At 40.7% G+C, this 9,166-nt stretch overlaps 1 non-coding gene across 1 annotated transcript; it reads right to left on the reverse strand.

The window, feature by feature from the left end:
• Positions 1–1,641: 1,641 nt before the first annotated feature.
• On the reverse strand, positions 1,642–1,749 carry LOC130955085 (small nucleolar RNA R71). Its single transcript, XR_009076584.1, has one exon. It is a non-coding gene; the product is annotated as a small nucleolar RNA R71 (small nucleolar RNA).
• Positions 1,750–9,166: the final 7,417 nt, after the last annotated feature.

Here is a 9,166-nt window from a genome sequence, read left to right on the forward strand (position 1 = left end):
TCTTAGACTAGCATTGCAATGATTCCTGGAATCCAAATTAAGAATTCTGAAACTTTTATTTTCTATTTCCATATAATTTTCGAAAAAAAACAAAAAAAATTTTAAAATCATAAAAAAACCAAAAATATTTTATGTTTCTTGTTTGAGTCTAGTGTCTAATTTTAAGTTTGGTGTCTTGCATGTATTGTTTATTTGATCTTGGTTCTATTTTCAAGTCAATAGTACAGGGAACTGAAGATTCAGAACATGCAGCAGAGGAATTATACAGAAAAAGCTGGGCGTTCAAAACGCCCAGTGAAGAAGGACAGACTGGCGTTTAAACGCTAGCCAGGGTGCCTGGTTGGGCGTTTAACGCCCAACAAGGTAGTGCATTGGGCGTTAAACACCAGAATGTGCACCATTCTGGGCGTTTAACGCCAGGATGGCACAAGGGGGAGGATTTTGTTTTCAAATCAATTTTTTTTTCAAGTTTTCAAAGTTTTTCAAAATCAAATCTTTTTCAAATCATATCTTTTCAATCAAATGTTTTCAAAATCAATTTCTTTCCTTTCTCAAAGATACTTGCTAACAATTAATGATTTGATTGAACATTTCAAGTATGTTGCCTTTTCTGTTGAGAGAGGTTTAATGTTTGAATCATATCTTTTCTTGTTAGGCAAGTCATTAATTTTTAAAATCAAATCTTTTTAAAATTGTTTTTCAATCATATCTTTTTTTTAAAACTATAACTTTTCAATCATATCTTTTTAATCACATCTTTTTCAAAGAAGTTTTCAATCATATCTTTTTAAACTCTAATTTCAAAATCTTTTTCAAAAATTACTTGATTTCTTTCCCACTCTTGGTTTTCGAAAATCAAATTAAAGTTTTTCAAAATGTTTTTAAAATCTTTTTAATTAATTTTCGAAAATTTCTTCCTCTCTTCTCACATCCTTCTATTTATGGAGTACCACTCCTTCTCAATGCACAATTCGAACTCAATCTCACTAAGTTCGAATTCTTCTACCTCTTTCTTCTATTATTCTGTTCCTCTGACACCTCAAGGAATCTCTATACTGTGACATAGAGGATTCCACATTTTCTTGTTCTCTTCTCTTTCATATGAGCAGGAACAAAGACAAAAGCATTCTTGTTGAAGCCGACCCTGAACCTGAAAGGACCTTGAAGCGAAAGCTAAGAGAAGCTAAGTCACAACTCTCTGTAGAGGACCTAACAGAAATCTTCAAAGAAGAAGAATCCATGGCAGTCGAAAACAACAACAATGCCAACAATGCAAGGAAGGTGCTTGGTGACTTTACTGCACCTACTCCCGACTTCTATGGGAGAAGCATCTCTATCCCTGCCATTGGAGTAAACTTTGAGCTTAAGCCTCAATTAGTTTCTCTAATGCAACAGAATTGCAAGTTCCATGGACTTCCATTGGAAGATCCTCATCAGTTCTTAGCTGAATTCTTGCAAATCTGTGACACTGTCAAGACTAATGGGGTTGACCCTGAGGTCTACAGACTTATGCTATTCCCTTTTGCTGTAAGAGACAGAGCTAGGACATGGTTGGACTCACAACCTAAAGAAAGCCTGGACTCATGGGAAAAGCTAGTCAATGCCTTCTTGGCAAAGTTCTTTCCACCTCAAAAATTGAGTAAGCTTAGAGTGGAGGTCCAAACCTTCAGACAGAAGGATGGAGAATCCCTCTATGAAGCTTGGGAAAGATACAAACAATTGATCAGAAAATGTCCTTCTGACATGCTTTCTGAATGGAGCATCATAGGTATTTTCTATGATGGTCTCTCTGAACTATCCAAAATGTCTTTAGATAGCTCTGCCGGAGGATCTCTTCATCTGAAGAAGACGCCTGCAGAAGCTCAAGAGCTAATTGAAATGGTTGCAAATAACCAATTCATGTACACTTCTGAAAGGAATCTTGTGAACAATGGGACAAATCAGAAGAAAGGAGTTCTTGAGATTGATACTCTGAATGCCATATTGGCTCAGAATAAAATATTGACTCAACAAGTCAATGTGATTTCTCAAAGTCTGTCTGGAATGCAAAATGCACCAAGCAGTACTAAGGGTGCTTCATCTGAAGAAGAAGCGTATGATCCTGAGAACCCTTCAATGGAAGAGGTGAATTACCTAGGAGAACCCTATGGAAACACCTATAATTCTTCATGGAGGAATCATCCAAATTTCTCATGGAAGGATCAACAGAGACCTCAACAAGGTTTCAACAACAATAATGGTGGAAGAAACAGGTTTAGCAATGGCAAGCCTTTTCCATCATCTTCTCAGCAACAGACAGAGAATTCTAAGCAGAACCCCTCTGACTTAGCAACTATGGTCTCTGATCTAATCAAAACCACTCAAAGTTTCATGACTGAAACAAGGTCCTCCATTAGGAATTTGGAGGCACAAGTGGGACAGCTGAGCAAGAAAATTACTGAACTCCCTCCTAGTACTCTCCCAAGCAATACAGAAGAAAATCCAAAAGGAGAGTGCAAGGCCATCAACATGGCCGAATTTGGAGAGGAAGGAGAGGAAGTGAACGCTACTGAGGAAGACCTCAATGGGCGTGCACTAGCCTCCAATGAGTTCTGGTGCGCGAAATTGTGATCACTACAACTTCGCACAACTAACCAGCAAGTGCACTGGGTCGTCCAAGTAATAAACCTTACGCGAGTAAGGGTCGATCCCACGGAGATTGTTGGTATGAAGCAAGCTATGGTCACCTTGTAAATCTTAGTCAGGCAGACTCAAATGGGTATAGTGATATACGAATAAAGCATAAAGATAAAGATAGAGGTACTTATGTAATTCATTGGTAGGAACTTCAGATAAGCGTATGAAGATGCCTTCCCTTTCGTCTCTCTGCTTTCCTACTGTCTTCATCCAATCCTTCTTACTCCTTTCCATGGCAAGCTTATGTAGGGTTTCACCGTTGTCAGTGGCTACCTCCCATCCTCTCAGTGAAAATGTTCCTATGCTCTGTCACAGCATATGGCTAATCAGCTGTCGGTTCTCGGTCAGGCCGGAATAGAATCCAGTGATTCTTTTGCGTCTGTCACTAACGCCCCGCCTGCTAGGAGTTTGAAGCACGTCACAGTCATTCAATCATTGAATCCTACTCAGAATACCACAGACAAGGTTTAGACCTTCCGGATTCTCTTGAATTCCGCCATCAGTTCTCGCCTATACCACGAAGACTCTGATCTCACAGAATGGCTGGCTCGTTTGTCAGGCGAGCACTCGGTTGTCAGGCGATCAACCATGCATCGTGTATCAGGAATCCAAGAGATAAACACTAGAGCCTTGTTTGCTTGTAGAACAAAAGTGGTTGTCAGTCACTTTGTTCATAAGTGAGAATGATGATGAATGTCACGGATCATCACATTCATCAAGTTGAAGAACAAGTGATATCTTGGACAAAGAACAAGCGGAATTGAATAGAAGAACAATAGTAATTGCATTAATACTCGAGGTACAGCAGAGCTCCACACCTTAATCTATGGTGTGTAGAAACTCCACCGTTGAAAATACATAAGAACAAAAGTGATCATTGGTTTCGGCCCCAGAGAGGGAACCAGAAGAACCAAGATGAAAATACAATAGTAAAAGGTCCAATATATAGAGAACTAGTAGCCTAGGGTGTACAAAGATGAGTAAATGACATAAAAATCCACTTCCGGGCCCACTTGGTGTGTGCTTGGGCTGAGCAATGAAGCATTTTCGTGTAGAGACTCTTCTTGGAGTTAAACGCCAGCTTTTATGCCAGTTTGGGCGTTTAACTCCCATTTTGGTGCCAGTTCCGGCGTTTAACGCTGGAAATTCTGAAGGTGACTTTGAACGCCGGTTTGGGCTATCAAATCTTGGGCAAAGTATGGACTATCATATATTGCTGGAAAGCCCAGGATGTCTACTTTCCAACGCCGTTGAGAGCGTGCCAATTGGGCTTCTGTAGCCCCAGAAAATCCACTTCGAGTGCAGGGAGGTCAGAATCCAACAGCATCTGCAGTCCTTTTCAGTCTCTGAATCAGATTTTTGCTCAGGTCCCTCAATTTCAGCCAGAAAATACCTGAAATCACAGAAAAACACACAAACTCATAGTAAAGTCCAGAAAAGTGATTTTTAGCTAAAAACTAATAAAAATATGCTAAAAACTAACTAGATCATACCAAAAACATACTAAAAACAATGCCAAAAAGTGTATAAATTATCCGCTCATCAAGTTCCCTAATGAGGAACCATGGGAATCTGAGGCTCAAAATGAGACCATAGAGATTCCATTGGACTTACTTCTGCCTTTCATGAGCTCTGATGAGTATTCTTCCTCTGAAGAGGATGAGTATGTCACTGAAGAGCAAGTTGCTAAATACCTTGGAGCAATCATGAAGCTAAATGACAAGTTATTTGGAAATGAGACTTGTGAGGATGAACCCCCTTTGCTCACCAAAGAATTGGATGACTTGTCTAGGCAGAAATTACCTCAAAAGAGGTAGGACCCTGGGAAGTTCTCCATACCTTGTACCATAGGCACCATGACCTTCAACAAGGCTCTGTGTGACTTAGGGTCAAGTGTAAACCTCATGCCTCTCTCTGTAATGGAGAAGCTAGGGATCTTTGAGGTACAAGCTGCAAGAATCTCACTAGAGATGGCAGATAATTCAAGGAAACAAGCTTATGGACTTGTAGAAAATGTTTTGGTGAAGATTGAAGACCATTACATCCCTGCTGATTTCATAGTCCTAGAAACTGGGAAGTGCATGGATGAATCTATCATCCTTGGCAGACCCTTCCTAGCCACAGCAAAGGCTGTGATTGATGTTGATGGAGGTGAACTGATCATTCAAGTGAATGAAGAATCCTTTGTGTTTAAGGCTTAAGGATATCCCTCTGTCACCATGGAGAGGAAGCATGAAGAGCTTCTCTCAAATCAGAGTCAAACAGAGCCCCCACAGTCAAACTCTAAGTTTGGTGTTGGAAGGCCACAACCAAACTCTAAGTTTGGTGTTGAACCCCCACATTCAAACTCCAAGTTTGGTGTTGGGAGGTTCCAACATTGCTCTGAGAAAATGTGAGGCTCCATGAGAGCCATCTGTCAAGCTACTGACATTAAAGAAGCGCTTGTTGGGAGGCAACCCAATGTTATATTTTATATATTTTTTCTTTGTTATTCTATTTTATTTTGTAGGTTAATGATCATGAGAAGTCACAAAATCAATTAAAGAAGCAAAAACAGAATGAAAAACAGGAAGAAAAACAGCACACCCTGGAGGAAGAACCTACTGGCGTTTAAAGGCCAGTAAGGCTAGCAGATGGGCGTTTAACGCACAGTCTGGCACCATTCTGGGCGTTTAACGCCAGAAAGGGGCACCAGACTGGCGTTAAACGCCAGGAAAGGGCAAGAACCTGGCGTTAAATGCCAGAAATGGGCACCAGCCCGGTGTTTAACACCAGAATTGGCTCAAAACGTGATTTTGCATGCCATTTGGTGCAGGGATGACTTTTCCTTGACACCTCAGGATCTGTGGACCCCACAGGATCCCCACCAACAACACCACTCTCTCTCTTCTTCCCCATTCACCAATCACCTCAACACCTCTTCCCCAAAAACCCTTCACCTATCAAACCCCATCTTCTCTTCACCACTCACATCCATCCTTCACAAAACCCCACCTACCTCACCCTTCAAATTCAAACCACTTTCCCTCCCAAACCCACCCATACATGACCGAACCATGAGCCCCCCTCTCCTATATAAACCCCTCTTCACCCCTTCATTTTCACACAACCTAAACACCACTTCTCACCCTCTTTGGCCGAACACAAAAGCCATTCCCTTCTTCCTCATTTCTTCTTCTTCTACTCTTTTCTTTCTTCTTTTGCTCGAGGACGAGCAAACCTTTTAAGTTTGGTGTGGTAAAAGCGTTGCTTTTTCGTTTTTCCATAACCATTTATGGCATCCAAGGCCGGAGAAACCTCTAGAAAGAAGAAAGGGAAGGCAAAAGCTTCCACCTCCGAGTCATGGGAGATGGAGAGATTCATCTCAAGGGTGCATCAAGACCACTTCTATGAAGTTGTGGCCTTGAAGAAGGTGATCCCCGAGGTCCCTTTTTCACTCAAAAAGGGTGAATATCCGGAGATCCGACATGAGATCCGAAGAAGAGGTTGGGAAGTTCTTACCAACCCCATTCAACAAGTCGGAATCTTAATGGTTCAAGAGTTCTATGCCAATGCATGGATCACCAAGAACCATGATCAAAGTGTGAACCTGGATCCAAAGAATTGGCTTACTATGGTTCGGGGAAAATACTTGGATTTTAGTCCAGAAAAAGTAAGGGTGGCATTCAACTTGCCTATGATGCAAGGAGATGAACATCCTTACACTAGAAGGGTCAACTTTGATCAAAAGTTGGACCAAGTCCTCACAGACATTTGTGAAGAGGGTGCCCAATGGAAGAGAGATTCAAGAGGGAAGCCAGTTCAACTGAGAAGGCATGACCTCAAGCCCATCACTAAGAAAAGGATGGAGCAAACAAGAGATCCCACTCATCATGAAATCCTTGAGATACCTCAAGGGATGCACTTTCCTCCACAAGACTATTGGGAGCAACTGAACACCTCCCTAGAAGAATTGAGTTCCAACATGGGACAACTAAGGGTGGAGCACCAAGAACATTCCATTCTCCTCCATGAAATTAGAGAAGACCAAAGAATCATGAGAGAGGAGCAACAAAGACAAGGAAGAGACATTGAGGAGCTCAAGCACTCCATAAGACCTTCAAGAGGAAGAACAAGCCGCCATCACTAAGGTGGACCCGTTCTTTAATCTCCTTGTTCTTTATTTTCTTGTTTTTCGAAAATTTCATGCTTATGTCTATCCATGTTTGTGTCTTATGATCATTAGTGTCTATGCCTTAAAGTTATGAATGTCCTATGAATCCATCACCTTTCTTAAATAAAAAATGTTCTTAATTGAAAAGGAAAAGAATTGCATGAATTTTGAATTTTATAACAGTTTAATTATTTTGATGTGGTGGCAACACTTTTGTTTTCTGAATGCATGCTTGAACAGTGCATATGTCTTTTGAATTTGTGATTCATGAATGTTGGCTCTTGAAAGAATGATGAAAAAGGAGACATGTTACTGAGGATCTGAAAAATCACCAAAATGATTCTTAAAGCAAGAAAAAGCAGTGAATACAAAAAAAAAAAAAAGAAGGAGAAAAACGAAAAAAAAGAAAGAGAAAAGAAAAAAGAAAGAAATAAAGTTGTGATCCAAGGCAAAAAGAGTGTGCTTAAGAACCCTGAACACCTCTAATTGGGGACTTTAGCAAAGCTGAGTCACAATCTGAAAAGGTTCACCCAATTATGTGTCTGTGGCATGTATGTATCCGGTGGTAATACTGGAAGACAGAGTGCTTTGGGCCACAGCCAAGACTCAATAAGTAGCTGTGTTCAAGAATCATCATACTTAGCTAGGAGAATCAATAACACTATCTGGATTCTGAGTTCCTAAAGAAGCCAATCATTCTGAGTTTCAAAGGATAGAGTGAGATGCCAAAACTGTTCAGAGGCAAAAAGCTAAAAGCCCCGCTCATCTAATTAATACTGATCTTCATAGATGTTTTTGGAGTTCATTGCATATTCTCTTCTTTTTATCTTATTTGATTTTCAGTTGCTTGAGGACAAGCAACAATTTAAGTTTGGTGTTGTGATGAGCGGATAATTTGTACGCTTTTTGGCATTGTTTTCAGTATGTTTCTAGTAGGATTTAGTTAGTTTTTAGTATATTTTTATTAGTTTTTAATTAAAATTCACTTTTCTGGACTTTACTATGAGTTTGTGTGTTTTTCTGTGATTTCAGGTATTTTCTGGCAGAAATTGAGGGACCTGAGCAAAAATCTGATTCAGAGACTGAAAAGGACTGCAGATGCTGTTGGATTCTGACCTCCCTGCACTCGAAGTGGATTTTCTGGAGCTACAGAAGCCCAATTGGCGCAATCTCAATGGCGTTGGAAAGTAGACATCCTGGGCTTTCCAGCAATATATAATAGTCCATACTTTGCCCAAGATTTGATGGCCCAAATCGGCGTTCAAAGTCACCTTCAGATTTCCCAGCGTTAAACGCCGGAACTGGCACCAAAATGGGAGTTAAACGCCCAAACTGGCATAAAAGCTGGCGTTTAACTCCAAGTAGAGTCTCTACACGAAAATGCTTAAATGCTCAGCCCAAGCACACACCAAGTGGGCCCGGAAGTGGATTTTTATGTCATTTACTCATCTTTGTAACCCTTAGGCTACTAGTTTTCTATAAGTAGGACCTTTTACTATTGTATTTTCATCTTCTGATCTTTGGAATCTTTTGTTCTTTAGATCTTTTGATCACTTTGGGAGGCTGGCCTCACGGCCATGCCTAGACCTTGTTCTTATGTATTTTCAACGGTGGAGTTTCTACACACCATAGATTAAGGTGTGGAGCTCTGCTGTACCTCGAGTATTAATGCAATTACTATTGTTCTTCTATTCAATTCCGCTTGTTCTTTGTCCAATATATCACTTGTTCTTCAACTTGATGAATGTGATGATCCGTGACACTCATCATCATTCTCGCTTATGAACGTGTGACTGACAACCACCTCCGTTCTACCTTAGATTGGGTGGATATCTCTTGGATTCTTTAACCGGAATCTTCGTGGTATAGGCAAGAACTGATGGCGGCATTCAAGAGAATCCGGAAGGTCTAACCTTGTCTATGGTATTCTGAGTAGGATTCAATGATTGAATGACTGTGACGTGCTTCAAACTCCTGAAGGCGGGGCGTTAGTGACAGACGCAAAAGAATCACTGGATTCTATTCCGGCCTGATCGAGAACCGACAGATGGATAGCCGTGCCGTGACAGGGTGCGTTGAACATTTCCACTGAGAGGATGGGAGGTAGCCACTGACAACGGTGAAACCCTTGCATAAGCTTGCCATGGAAAGGAGTAAGAAGGATTGGATGAAGACAGTAGGAAAGCAGAGAGACGGAAGGGACCAAGCATCTTCATACGCTTATCTGAAATTCCTACCAATGAATTACATAAGTACCTCTATCTTTATCTTTATGTTTTATTCATCATCTATACCCATTTGAGTCTTCCTGACTAAGATTTACAAGGTGACCATAGC

Source organism: Arachis stenosperma, chromosome 1, assembly GCF_014773155.1.
Source record: "Arachis stenosperma cultivar V10309 chromosome 1, arast.V10309.gnm1.PFL2, whole genome shotgun sequence".
NCBI classification, from domain to species: Eukaryota; Viridiplantae; Streptophyta; class Magnoliopsida; order Fabales; family Fabaceae; genus Arachis; species Arachis stenosperma.